This window comes from Peromyscus maniculatus, chromosome 7 (genome assembly GCF_049852395.1).
Source record: "Peromyscus maniculatus bairdii isolate BWxNUB_F1_BW_parent chromosome 7, HU_Pman_BW_mat_3.1, whole genome shotgun sequence".
Classification (NCBI taxonomy): Eukaryota; Metazoa; Chordata; class Mammalia; order Rodentia; family Cricetidae; genus Peromyscus; species Peromyscus maniculatus.
Window position 1 is genome coordinate 120,230,402 of NC_134858.1, and position 15,195 is coordinate 120,245,596.

The 15,195-nt window shown below is 46.4% G+C and overlaps 1 long non-coding RNA gene across 1 annotated transcript; it reads left to right on the forward strand.

Annotated features, from left to right (window-relative positions):
• Positions 1-1,645: 1,645 nt before the first annotated feature.
• On the forward strand, positions 1,646-5,631 carry LOC143274384 (uncharacterized). Its single transcript, XR_013053030.1, has 2 exons — positions 1,646-2,304; positions 2,431-5,631. It is a non-coding gene; the product is annotated as an uncharacterized LOC143274384 (long non-coding RNA).
• Positions 5,632-15,195: the final 9,564 nt, after the last annotated feature.

Sequence of the window (15,195 nt, forward strand, 5' to 3'; positions counted from 1 at the left end):
CTATGTTCAGAGGCCAGCCGCTTGCTTTGAAGATGTAGACACTGATCAAAACATTTTAGGCTGGTCGAGGTGACATACATTCACCCAGCACCTGAGAGGCAGAGGCAGCTAGATCTTTGTGAGTTCAAGGCCAGCCAGGGATTCACAGTAAGACTCTGTCTTCAAACAAACAGCCATTTCTGGAACTTTTCTCTTTGTTTTTCTTCAGAGCCTACCTAGCTCATGGAATGCCCACAGCAGGCTCACTGTTTACCAAGCATGTACTGTACTATATGCCACACATTCTGCTAAGGGCTTGACAGGCAATAACTACTTAATGTTCACAGCATTGTGTGAGCCAGGTACCATTGCCACCATTTAAACATTCTAGCAGAGTGAGAACCTGTTTCAAAAACCAAAATAATTTTAGCATGTACCACTATCCTTAGTAAGCATCCTGAGCAATGTGAAGATAATGGAAACACAGGCCTTGCCCACCCATGAACTATCTTTGCTGCCAAGGCCTGAATCTCTAGTGATGTTCATGGACTCCTCTGGGTCTGTCCAACTGCTAGATACTCACAAAAACTCCCTTTGGAGCCAGAACTGCCATTGTATGAGATTGCTACATTCCTCTGGATTACATTGCTCAATCATAGCTTCATCTGCCCCATCCCTCCCAGATGGAAACCGGTTTGGATTTGCCCCTTCCATACACATCCTGCTGCTGTTAAGATGCCAAGATCGGGGTGCAGTGTGATTTGGTAACGGCTTGCTTGACTGAGGCTGCAGGAACAGAGGAGACATGGATACCACAGGAGACGGTGGAGTCAGAGAAATGGCTGGGGAGATGGGTGTGATCATGTGTTCTCACCTGGGCGCTCCTCACTGGTGTGGTGAGCTGGGAGCATTTGCTTGGGGGCCACATTGGCCCTTTTAGGTCTTGATAAATGGAAGAGGTTTTAAAAGCTTTCAGGCGAAAAGAAGGATGCGGCACCCGGCAGGAAAAACAGAGGAAAAGAGTCCACAGGTTTTCTGCCACTTCTAATGAAGCCACCTCACCCACTGAACAATAAGCCACGCGGCATTTATTTCTCAATGCTGAGCCAAGGACGCAGGGTGTGAGGCCAGTGCAGTCAGGCAGAGTCAGGCCAGCCTGCAGAGCAGATAAGCAAAGGGGGAGGGAGACAGGAGCTCAGTGACTTCCAGAGCCATCTCCCCCCCCCCCCCCTCAGGCCTTGGAAGTTCCCAGCTTAGAGCCTGATTACCCAACACCTTCCCTGCAGGCAGCTCTAGGAGACAGGTGAGCCCAGTCAGGACACATCACTCCACCTGTGACTCAGCTGCTGCCACCTGAGCAGAGTCCAGGGAAGTCCTGCCCTGACATCCTGAGCAATCTGGTATCAGTCCACTGTATGGTGTAGTGAAGTCTTAGCTCTGTCGTGTGTGTGTGTGTGTGTGTGTGTGTGTGTGTGTGTGTGTGTGTTATGTATGCATGTGGTATGTGGGGTGGTGTATGTTGTTTGTATGGTATGTAGGGGACACTATGTGGTATGTGAATATGTGGTGTATGTACATATGTGCTGTGGGGGGGACATTATGTGGCGTGTGAATATGTGGGGTGTGTATGTATATGGCGTGTGTGTGTGTGTGTGTGTGTGTGTGTGTGTGTGTGGTATACGGTGTGTGTGTCATAACACCTGCTGTCTTTTAAAGCCTGTAGAGACCCTTGTTGTCCACAAATACAAATGCAGAGCTCATGATGACTGCATAAATCCCCCCCAAACACACACACATGTGTAACATCTGGGCCGGAAATGATTGGAAACAGAAATCCACAATGAGGGGTGAGGACTCAGAGCCACAGGACTGCTTGAGTTCAGAGAGAAAGGCAGCGTAGGGGTGTGGTGGTATTGTGTTTCCCAAAATATTGTGTACCTTAATAAACTTATCTGGGGTCAGAGAACAGAAAAGCCACTAGTTAGGCAGTGATAGCAAACGCCTTTAATCCTAGCATTCCAGAGGCAGAAATCCATGTGTTCAAGGATACAGCCAAGCATGGTGACTCACGCCTTTAATCTCAGAAAGCCAGCCTTTAATCCCAGGGAGTGGTGGTAGAAAGCAGAAAGGTATATAAGGCGTGAGGATCAGAAACTAGAAGCATTTGGCTGGTTAAGCATTTGGCTGGTTATGCATTTGGCTGGTTAAGCATTTGGCTGGTTAAGCATTCAGGCTTTTGAGCAGCAATTCAGCTGAGACCCATTCTGGATGAGGACTCAGAGGCCTCCAGTCTGAGGAGACAAGACCAGCTAAGGATCCAGTGAGGTGAGGTAGCTGTGGCTTGTTCTGTCTCTCTGATCTATCAGCATTGACCCCAATAACTGGCCTCAGGTTTGATTTTATTAATAAGACTCTTTAACATTCATGCTACATCTGGTGCCTGGCCGGTAGGAGGATCCCGAGTTTGAGGCCGGCCTAGGAGGCTTGGGAGAAGCTTCGGCCTGGACCGAACCACAAACAGTTGTGGGACCATGGAGGCAGTGGCTGCTGCTCTGAGTTGCCGGCTTCTTCTCATTGTGTTGGTGACTGTGGTGATGCTGCTACCTGGGACGAAGGGTTTACTGCTGCTTGTTCAGAGAAGAATTGCCAGGACCACCGTGTTACAAGAAAGCATTGACAGAGGTCAGTTTGGAAAAGTTTGGCAAGACAAATGGTGGGGATAAATTGCTGTGAAGATATTCTCTTCTAGGGAAGAACGTTCATGGTTCTGAGAGACAGCATTTATCAGACTGTGGTTGCTCCAAACCACAGAGGAGGTACAAAAAAAAAAAAAATCATCTGCAGGGAACCATGACCACGCCTAACAGCAACTTTGGAATCTTCAAAAGGATGACAGGATCCCACAATAATGATTCCACATGGAATACGGTAAAGCCATAAAGCTGATTAACACCACAGAAAGATCGACTTTGGATTACAAACTGGTCAGGACAATTTTGAGATGACTAGCTGAGATGATCCAGCCTGACAGACTACTCGAACAAGGACTTGTGACAAGCCCTGAACTTTCCTATTATGCAGAGACTAGACAAATGATACAGGACTTGACAATTAACCCAAAATTTTTCTTTTTCAAGATTCCCTAAAGATATCTTCACCCCTAGAAAGCAAAAAGAAAAAGAGAATATAGATATGAGATAGATCATGGAATCTACTCTGAGATAAAAGATAAAGAAATAATAGGATAAATAGGTAGATCACTGAATCTACACTGAAAAGAAAAAGTACTTTTAAAAAGGAATTACTTGTTTTAAATAAGATAAGTAATGAAATTTTTTTTTGTCTGAATTTGTCAAATGTTACTGGACTGGACATTGTTATATATTAATGGAGGTTTTTGTCTGAATCTGTCAAATGTTAATGGACTAGACATCGTTAATGTAATCTTGACTGTATATTATATATACTTATTAGACATAATTTTTCTTGTATTAGTTATAAGCTTTTTTAAATTTTAGACAAAAAGTAGATATGTGGTGATATTGTGTTCCCCAAAATATTGTGTACCTTAATAAATTTATCTGGGGTCAGAGAACAGAAAAGCCACTAAATACTTAAGATAGGCAGTGATAGCACACACCTTTAATCCTAGCATTCCAGAGGCAGAAATCCATGTGTTCAAGGATACAGCCAAGCATGGTGACTCACGCCTTTAATCTCAGAAAGTGAGCCTTTAATCCCAGGGAGTGGTGGTAGAAAGCAGAAAGGTATATAAGGCGTGAGGACCAGAAACTAGAAGCATTTGGCTGGTTAAGCATTCAGGCTTTTGAGCAGCAATTCAGCTGAGATTCATTCTGGATGAGGACTCAGAGGCCTCCAGTCTGAGGAGACAAGACCAGCTGAGGATCCGGCGAGGTGAGGTAGCTGTGGCTTGTTATGGTTCTCTGATCTACCAGCATTGACCCCAATACCTGGCCTCGGGTTTGATCTTATTAATAAGACTCTATAACATTCCTGCTACATAGGGGTGTCTGCCTACCCCACAGAGCAACGGTGTGCACTTCAGGAGGCGGGTCTCCACCTCCCACTGTGGCTCTTTCAGAGACACATTCTGCCTCTTATGCAAATTCTCAGGGTTCTGGGTGGTTTTCATAAGGAGCCAGGCTCTGTGACATGAGCCTGATGTTCCAGCATTTGAGAGATGGAGGCAGGAGGATCACGAGTACTAGGCTGTCCTGGGCTACATAGTGAGTTCAAGGTTAACTTGGGCTACATGAGCTGCCCCCTTCCCCCCAAACACACACACAGAGGCACACACTACAGAAATGGAGCTGGTGGAGAGATGCCGCAGGAGGCCCAGATGTGAGCCAGGCTTCCCACCCACTTGGACGACCTTTCAGCCTCTCCCAGGTTCCATTTCTTTATCTGCAAATAAGAACAACAGCACCTACACTGTCTCTAGCACACAGGAGCTGCCATTGTTTTGCAACTTCAACACGTTTACAAGAACATTTGCTGCATGTTCATGGCTTATTAAATACTATGTGCAGCTGTGGACCACTCCTGTTATCATCCTACAACGAGGAAGCTGAGGGTCAGAGCGGGTTGGGATCTTGGTTTCCCTCAGAGTTCAAAGGTGGAGCAAAGAGACAAGAGAGGAAAGGAGACAACCTGTGTCACAACACCAGGGCAAAGTGTGACTCACAGTGACCAATGAAAGGCCTGTGCAGATCCACAGCCAGGCAAGGGTCTTATTACCACTTCACAGTTCACCTGTCCACATGACAGGCCTCAGCAGTGCCTGACCTCTGCACACTCTCCTCAGATGGTCGTTGTTATTTGGAGACAATGCATTTTTGTTTATGCGACCTCTCAAGGGCTTCCTCAGTCTCTGGTTTGTCTTTTCATTTTTACATTTTTTTGTTTTTATTTTTTCTTATTTTACAAATGTTTTAAGTTCTGATATCAGATTAGTGTGTCTTTTCCTTTAAGATGTGTGCTTTATGTGTTTTTATCATTATTAAAGATATTATATACTGTATGGTTATTTTATAATATAGCTGTATGTATTTACAATTTTGGAGCCTCCACCCCTGACATGATGGGATTTGAACCCGGGGCCTTGCACGGTCAGACAGGTGCTCTGTTCCTGAACCACACCTCTGCGCTGCTTTGCAAGGCTTGGTTGAACTCTTTCCCACCCTGTAGACATTTACTTCTGCCAACTACCTTTTCTGGTTGGCTCTCAGCTCCCTTGTACAGGCCTGGCAGGACTGAAGATATTCTAAAGACACCACCAGACTAGGGAAACAATGGACCACAAAGAAATGAGAATTTCTCCGGGGATTTCATACTGGGAGAAGGAAAGTGCTCCCTCCAGAGGGAGCTTGTCTCCTGGAAAGACATTTCACACAGTTCTAACAACTCCAGACCACCTGACAGGGTGAGACTGAAGCCCAGATTGTGATGGATGAGAGGTGGCAGGGCCCCACCTTGGCCAGGACTGCTTTGATGTGCATTCTCCTTGGCCCTCAATTTAAACTCTGACCTCAGTCGCAGGACCCTGAAGATGGACTTTGAGGTCTGCTGGACCTTTGTCCCTCTTCTCAGTGTGGCCACATTGAATAAATCTCCTTTTCCACTATTAAAAAATGTGCTCTTTTTATCGGCTTATTGAGGACAGGTGACTAGACCTGATTTGGGACACGGGTTGTGTGTGATTCCCTCAAGTTCTATAACACCCTCCCACTCAGCTGCCCACAGCTCTTTCAAATCTGTTTGCTCTACATCCTTACACATGCTCTGCCTTGTGTCTGTTTTTACTTTACATAATGGGATTTTTCCGTAAATCTCATTCTGGCTCCAGCTCCTGTTTTTCCCACTCTGGCTCTTGTGCCATGGACTCTGTTTTATTCCCTGGTGTTGTGTATTATTCGGATGGTACTGTCTCAGCTTCTGAATCTACCTTCTAGGGAAACGTACCTATATAACTTCCCAGGATAAAGGCACATTGTGAACCCCTGGTGCTCTGTGAGCATTTGTGTGGGCAGACAATGGATTTTGGATGTTACTTAATGCCACCAGGAAGTTTTCAGGAGGGTTGGTTCCAGCTTACACCCCACAGCAGTGCATGCCCCTCCCCCCATATTTCTCCTTGTGTCCCCTGGTGGGTAGTGTTTGAATGTGGAGTCCTGCAGTCACCACTGTCCATGCACTTGACTGGCTGGTCTCTTCTGCTCCCTGCCTCATGACCACTTTCTAGTTATCTCCTGTTGGAAATGGAAATAGCTGCTTTGATAGACTTTGCACACTGGAGAGCAGAGACAGTAATCCTTAGATTCTGATAGCACAGATGTCTTCTCAAAAGGGGCTAGTACTTTTTTCTGTGGCCCTCACTAAAGAAAACAAGTGCATATGTGTGCAAATACACACACACACACACACACACACACACACACACACACACACAAAGTATTAGCTGGATACACACTGCATGCCTATGCTGCACTAGACAATTGTCTTAGTTTGGTCCCCCCAAAGCTGACCCTGACACAGGATATGGCATTAGCAGTTTATTTGGTCAGTGAAAGTAGAATGTTAGGGTCATGGGGAAATGACCTGTGAAATGGAGCCAAGCTAATAAATGACATGTTATCAGTCAAGCAAGTTACCATGCAGCCTGCACGAACCTTAATACTGTAACCCTGCAGGGAATTCTGGGAGCTACTGTGGAATTTGCCATTCAGAGGTCCACACTTTCTGGGAAGCAAAGGAGTTGGGAGGATGAAATACCCAGTGCTTCTTGCTTACACCAAGGCAAAGAAAATTCTCTGGGAAACCAATATGGATACAGGCAATCTCCAGAACTCTACCCTTCAGGCAGGCACTGAAATGATGGGGATTGAACAGGCCAGCTGGAGGGGGGAAATGCATGTATGCTTTATTGCTTTCTGCATATTATCCTAAATCCAGATGTCAGATAAAACCCTTACGAGAAGGTAGAATATGATGTCATCTTAATCATCAACACAACTGGATTTGGAATCCCCTAGGAGACACACCTCTGGGTATGGACATTTCCAGAAAGGTTTAACTGAGGAGAGAATTTCCTCCCTGGATATGGATGGCATCACTACATGGTCTGGGGTCCCAGACTGAATAAAAAGAAAAGGAGAAAGGTTGGACGCCAAGTGCCAGCACCATTTCTCTCGGCTTCCCGGTCCTGCTCAGAGGCGAGGGCCCAGCCACATATGTGTGTGCTGTGTGTGTGTGCTATGTATGCTTCGCTGCCATGAATCTTGGGTAGTTTTTCATCAACTTGACTTAAGCTTGAGTTATCTGAGAAGGGCCTCCGTTGAGAAGATGCCTCCATCGAATTGCCTGTAGACAAGCCTGCGAGACAATCTCTTGAGTAGAAACTCACGTGGGAGGGCCCAGCTCACTGCAGTGTTTCATGGGCTGGTTTTTCTCAGTGGTATATGAAAGCAGGCCAAGCAAGCCTCGGAGAGCAAGCCAGTCAACATCATTCCTCCATGGCTTCTGCTTCAGTTCCTGCCTCGGTTTCTGACTGTGGCCCTGGGATATGTAAGACAAATAAACCCTTTCCGTTCCAAATTGTTTTTGGTCACAGTGTTTATTACAGCAATAGAAACCTAACTGAAATGCAGGCCATCCTCACAGGGATGAACTGCAACCATGTAAGCCATGAGCGAAAATGAATTCTTTCCCTTAGGTTTCTCCTGTCCAGCATTAGTCACAGAGATGAGAAACTTCCTGAACCATGTGGCTCCACCCTTCCAAGGGGCCAGGGCTAGTGGAATGAGGTAAGTCTCCATGTCTGTGGTGGAGCAGGGATTCAAAATAAAAAGTGCACAGCTGAGCCACCTAGGTGCACTCCAAGAGCACAGTCTGGACACCGCTCTGAGACTGGCCTTCCTTTTTAATCAAGAATATTTTTAAAAGATTCTATTTTTATTTTATTTATGTGTGCCTGTACCTGTGTGTGTGTGTGTGTGTGTGTGTGTGTGTGTGTGTGCTGTGTGTGTGTGCTATGTATGCTGTGTGTGTGTGTGTGCTATGTATGCTGTGTGTGTGTGTGCTGTATGTGCTGTGTGTGTGTATGCGTTGTGTGTCCTGTGCATGTGTGTGCGCTGTGTGTGTTGTGTGTCCTGTGCATGTGTGTGCTGGTACCCTCTGAAGCTAGAAAAGGTTGCCAGGTCCTGGAGTTGGAGTTGACAAGCAACTGTGCGTCACCGGATATGGGTGCTGAAAACCACACTCAGACTGTCCAAGAGAGCAAAAACACCCCTAACTACTGAGCCATCTTTCCAAACCAGATAGCTGCGTTTTTAAAAATCAAGGGTCTGATAGAAGCACAGCTTGAACACTCCAAATCCCAAAATCCAAAAGTCTCCAAATCTGAGCACTAACTTGGTGTAACAGGTGGAAAATCCCATCCCTGATCTCATGGGAAATGTCTGAGTCAAAATGCAAGCACACTCAGAATATAAAACAAAGCTGCCTTTAGGCTACATGCACAGGTATGTCGGAACACAAATAAGCTGATGGACTTGAGTGTCATCCCTAAATATTTCGTTATACAAATATTCCAGTGCTGGGCCTGGAGAAACAGCTCAGCAGTTAAGAGCACTGGCTGCTCTTCCAAAGGACCTGGGTTTGATTCCCAGAACCCACATGGCAGTTCACAGTGCTCTGTAACTCCAGTTCCTAGAGATCTGATGTCCTCCTCTGGCCTCCATGGACACTGCATGCACATGGTTTGTGTACATACATGGAGGCAAAATGCTCATACACATTAAAAAAAAAATTCAGGGGCCTGGGAGATGGCTCAGCACCTAAGAATACTGGCTTCTCTTGCAGAAAACTGGGATTCAATTCCCAGAACCACATAGCAGCTTACAACCAGCTGTAACTCCAGACCCAAGGGACCCAACACTCTCTTCCGGCTTCCATCTGGCACCAGGGATGCCATGTGATGCACTGACATACATTCAGGCGAAACACCAATACACACAAAAAATTAAAAATAAATTATATCAATACAGACTAGCTTAAAACAAAAATTAGTGTCTCACATAGTGTGTGAGGGTCAGGAATCCCATGGTTTAATTACATTGTTGCCCAGCCCATTTTCAGGTTCATGTGTAAGTTCTTCCCTTGCTGTTGGTGATGGAACTGTTTTGTGGTTGACTGTGGTGGGCTGTATAACCCTGTATAGATGAGAGAAAGAATAGAATTCAACATACATGCTGTGAAAAGGAAATCTGAGGGGCACTCATGGTTCATATCAACCACAGTCTCTTGGTGTAATATTTTACTATAGTTTTGAAAGATGTAATTAAGAAGACTCTCCTCTCTCTCTCTCTCTCTCTCTCTCTCTCTCTCTCTCTCTCTGTGTGTGTGTGTGTGTGTGTGTGTCTGTGTGTCTGTGTGTATCTGCGTGCAGCATATCTTGACTATTTCTCACAATCACAGAAACACCTATAATTATCTCAAAATTAAAAATGTAAGTTTTTTTTTTTTGATTTTTCAAAACAGGGTTTCTCTGTGCAGCTTTGCGCCTTTCCTGGAGCTCACTTGGTAGCCCAGGCTGGCCTCTAACTCACAGTGATCCGCCTGCCTCTGCTTTCCGAGTGCTGGGATTAAAGGCGTGTGCCACCACCACTCGGCCAAAAAAATCTAAGTTTTAAGAAGGATCGAAACATGACTTCTCACAATAGCTTTATTCATAATTACTTTATTAAAACCATCCCTGGGCCCATAAAACATAAGCCTGGATTAAAAAAACTTGGCATGCTTGCACAGAGGATCAGTTCAAACCATGAGCAATGAGAGAACACAGCTATATGCACTGTGAACAAATCTCACATGGGTGATGCTGGGTAAAAGGCAGACACAGTGTGCCCATGAAACACCGGGCAGAAAAAAGCAGGCCCAGAGGTTGGCAAGCAGGAGTGTAGTTGCCACAGGTGCCCAGGCACTTTGGGGCCCTATTACATCCCCGAGTCTTGCTTAGGGAGGAGAGTGTCCTGATTAGGAACTATACCAAGCACACTATGATGGTGTGAGCACTTTTGTACACAGGAACTCAATAAAAGCTTTGTGTATGTGTATATGTTCATGTGTGCACTGGTGTGAGTACATATATACGTGTGGTCAGTGTTGAGGGTCTCCACCTCATTTATTTATTTATATTGATGTGTTTGTATGTATATGTGCCATATGTGTGCTGGTGCCCATAGGAGGTCAGAAGAGGGTGTCTGATCCCTGGGTCTGCCTTCCAGGATGTTGTGTGTGCCCATGGGTGCTGGGAGCCAAGCTCGGGTCCTCTGCAAGAGCAAGACGTGCTCTTGCCACTGAGCCATTTCTCCAGCAAACCCAAGACTGGAAGGACAAGTGTGCACCACCAACCCACTTTTTTGTTGTGAGTTTATTTTTCTGTGGATCCAGATTATCAAATTCAGGTCCTCATACTGTCTAGCAAGCATCTTGTTGACTCAGCCTTCACCCCAGCTCAGTAAAGTTTTCTCAGAGTGTCTAACCCATGTATAATAGTCCTGAGTGTCACAGCCTGGGGTTCCCAGACACCTCACATGCAGTGTGTCCTTCCGGTTTTTTATGAGGCTTCTGATATTATTCTGTGCAGGTAAGAAAGTTGAAGGTAAGGGATGTTTTATAGGATCACCTATCTTGCCATATTTGACACCTGGAAATCACTGACAAATGGTCTTTATCACCTTGAAGCTGGGGCTAAGCCATTAGTTCTGGTGATATTTTATTTGTGATCTAACAAAGCTTGCCTGAAGATCAGAGTGCAGAGCTAAGCCACTAATTAGCCATAGTGGCCAGGCAGTGGTGTCATACACCTTTAATTTCAGAGGCAGATGTATCTCTGTGAGTTCAAGGCCAGCCTGGGCTACACAAGACTGATCCAGTCTAAAGAGAAACGGAGCCAGGCAGTGATGGCACACACCTTTGATCCCAGCACTAGGGAGGTGGAGACAGGAAGGGATATGGCTGGGCAGAGAGAGGAATATAAGGCCGGAGGAGACAGGAGCTCATGCCCTTTCAGTCTGAGGATTCCTTAGAGGTAAGAAGTCTTCCTAGTGGCTGGCTGCTCTGCTTCTCTGATCTTCCAGCATTTACCCTGATATCTGGCTCTGGGTTTTTATTATTGAGACCAATTAAGATTTGTGCTACAGTTAGTAGCATCAGTGAAAACAGATCTGTCCATCCAGCAACAGGCAGAGCGCGGGGTGCTGCAAAACAAACCTCCAAATCCAATCTGTGTTGTCAGAGAGGGTAGGAATCCCTGCACTGTGCCAGGGGGACTCGACAACCTAACTGCTCTGCTGACACTGAGTATGATTATCTTGTTCACAACAAGCATGACTCTCTGCCCAAGCCAAAGACCCCTGCAGAGAACACTTGTGGAATTCAAGCCCTTTGTCATTTACAGAAGCCGGGGAGGGGCTCTGGTAGCTGATGAACTGTTAATTGCTAAACACTATAATTAAGTGGGGAGGCCTCCCTTTAAACCTCCAGGATTGTAGTTGACCATGGAAGTGTGAAAGAGACCATGATTAATGAACTTGCTAACCATGTGTCCTGATAATGGCATCCTTTTATGTCTTGAGTGGGAATGCATGCAATGATTACAAACTGGTAGGATGGGAGTCCGTGGAAACGTTCCTCTCTGGGCCTCATTTCTGTCCCGGAGTCTGCCTGACGGTGAAGGACATTCAGGCTCCAGGCCCCAGTGGTGCTTAGCAGGGCGTCTGGTTCCTGTTGCTTCTGCTCACACTGACCTTCTGATGTGGTAGGGTCCGCTGTCATTCTGCCAGTCTGTTTCTGCCCCTTCTGGTATGTCAACCTGTGTCCATGGTTCTCTTCTAGGCCACAGACTCCTCTCATCACTTCCTTCATCACCTTATCAGAGGGGGTGAAAGGCACTTGGTGCATTGGTTCACCCATCCCCTTCTCTGGGCCTCTGCAGCTTGCCCTGTCAACAACAGTTCTGGTCAAAGGGAGATGCCAACTGTCTGTGGGAGGAGGGCGAGTTCAAAGTCCTCCCTAGGGCTGCCCATGACTAACAACTGATTAGGTAGTGTATAAAAGTATATAAAAGTTGCTCCCTTGCCTTACAGTGAGCAACCTTGAAAGGCCTAGATGCTCCAGTAGGGACCACATCATCACTTGGCTCTTTCTTCTTTCTTGCTTCCTTCACTCTATCTTTTAAAACCTTTTTTACTCTTATATTTTTGTAGGTGGTAGGGAGGTGCTTACAGAGCACACCCTGGAAACATGACCTCCACAGCATGCTCCATCTCAACCCTGGCTTCTAGGGATCTGCCCTAAGTCAGTGTTCAATCCCATGAGACTGGCATGCCAGGATATGTCTGAGGTTGTGAGTCTCACTGCAAGGATGTATGGAGCCCTCCTCAGCTGTCTCCTCCATGCCTCTCCCTCCCCAGATGTGAGTGTGTGTGTGTGTGTGTGTGTGTGTGTGTGTGTGTGTGCGCATGTGTCTGGGGTGAGAGGGCAAAGCTTGTCTCCTCCATGCCTGTCACCTTCCACCTTCCTTTTGGATACAGATGCCTTCACCTTTTGCTGTGATTGGAGTGTGGAATGTCCCTCACAGGCTCATGTGTTTGGACACTTAATCTCCAGCTGATGATATTATCTTGGAAGGTTGTGGAACAATTAGGAGATAAGGACCCAGTGGGCTGGGTTTGGGAGGAGTGGATCTTCGCAAAGGGGAGACATGTTGAGATTTATAACCTGGCCATTTTCTGTCCCACCTCTGCTTCCTGGTCCACAGAGATATGGACAAGAGGCTATCCTGTTCTTTCCTCTCATCCTGCCTCTGTCCAAAGTTGCTTGCTTGTCCCCATGCCTTCCCACAGTGAAGGACTATGTCCCCTCAAACTGTAAGTCAAAACAAACCCCTTCTTCCCTTAAATTGATTCTTGTCATATTCTTGGTCACAGAGATGAGAAAAGAAGCTACAATAGCCCTCAACTCCCCGTTTTCTATTGCGGCTGGGATGGTGCTCACGGGTAGAGTGCTTGCCCAGTGTGCAAAAAGTGCTGGGTTCAATCTCTAGGACTGAAGAGAAGAAAAGAAAAAAGGGGGGCAGGGGTTTCTGATGGTTCCAATGCCTTGACCTAAAAGTAAAAAATAAGCTGCCTCAAATCACTCGAGATGACTCAGCTGGGAGCCAAATGTTGTGTAGCTTTGGGGCCAAGTTTGATGACAGCCTTGCTCTGCTTTCCCGGCATTCTCCCCATGTTGTCCTCTTCCAGTTATCACCCACTGTCTTCTCCCCATGTTATCCTCTTCCAGTTATCACTCACTGTCTTCTCCCCATGTTGTCCTCTTCCAGTAACCACTCACTGTCTTCTCCCCATGTTGTCCTCTTCCAGTAATCACTCACTGTCTCCTGTCCATGTTATCCTCTTCCAGTTACCACTCACTGTCTTCTCCCCATGTTGTCCTCTTCCAGTAATCACTCACTGTCTTCTGTCCATGTTATCCTCTTCCAGTTATCACTCACTGTCTTCTCCCCATGTTATCCTCTTCCAGTTATCACTCACTGTCTTCTCCCCATGTTGTCCTCTTCCAGTAATCACTCACTGTCTTCTGTCCATGTTATCCTCTTCCAGTTACCACTCACTGTCTTCTGTCCATGTTATCCTCTTCCAGTTACCACTCACTGTCTCCTGTCAAAGCAGACAAGGCTGAGGTGCTGCCCCATCCAGATGCAGCTCTGGCTCAAGGGTAGGCAGATGGAATGATTCTACATGAGCTTCCAATCTTACAGCAGAGAGGAGCAAGCTCTAAGACCTGCTAGATCTGACTTCACTGACCAGTTGTCTGGGGTGGGAGTACACAGCCGACTTCTGAGGGACTCAGGTTCAGTGTCAGCAATGCCAAGTTGCCCTTGTCATACACCACCAGGATTTAGCGGCCAGTTAATCTTTTTTCTTCTATTTATTTTATTTTGTGTGTATGAGTGTTTTGCCTGTGTATGTGTATGCACCGTGTGCATGCCTGGTGCTCATGGAGGCCAGAAGAGGGTGTCAGATCTCTTGAAATTGGAGTGAGAGATGGTTGAGCCACACTGTGGGTGCTGGGAACTGAACCTCGATCCTCTGGAAGAGCAACAAGAGCATTGGAGCCATCTCTCCAGCCCCTGGCTGCCAGTTTTTATGGTGTATGTCCTACTCTCTACTGTCTACCATGTAGGTGGGGGACGATACAATTTCTCCCCACAAAAGGCTACACAGTAAATACTGTAGGCTTTGTGAGTCTTTGTCACAGCTCTGCAGCTTTGCAGAGGTAGCACAGACATGAATGAGTGTAAATGTGAGCCAATAAAACTTTATTTATTAAAAACAGACAACCAGCTGGCTTTGTCCCTGTGTCCTGGCATCTGCCCCTATTCTACACATTTGTCTCTTGCGTTAAGCAATGCAGAAGAGTCTCTGAGCTCACAGCTTCTCTATTTGTCAACAGCATTACTTGTGAACGGAATCCTTCATTTCAGTGTAGCACACACAACTCATCCGGTTTTTGCTTGGGTTGTGATTTTTGGTTCTTAGATTATGTGATGATCCTCTCCCCCCCCTTTTCTATTAGCTCAAATTTCTGTTGGCTCTCACGCTGTGAGGTCTCGGATCTTTCCACATGTGTGATGTGATGTGCAGCTTGCTTCTTTTCCCTGTAGTGAGCTATTTTTCTCACCCCAGCAGCCAGACAAACCTTCCCTCCCAGGTCTGTAGTGAATGGAACCTTTAATTCCAGAAAAAAAAATCTATTGGAAGGCTCACCTCAGCAACCCATGCTGCTGGGGGCTTCCTGTTCACCTGTGCTGGGGGCGTCCAGGTCCTCTCACCTCTGTTGACCATCACCTTGCCTCGTACTTCAAGACTCACCTCAACAGCCGCTCCTCACAGACAACTGGCCTGGACCTCCTTCCTTACTACTTCACACAACTGCAGATTTTGTTACTCTGCTTCCCTGCTTTTTCTTTGCCCTTCTCTCTCTACAGATTGTGAGCTCCATGGTGAACTGGGAAATGATCATCCAAACTCCATGACTAGTCATCGATCACCTCCTTGGTGCCTGGCACACAGCACTTCCAGGAGGGCTGGGGATGTAGCTCGGTTGGTAGAGAGCTCAGGCAACATGCAT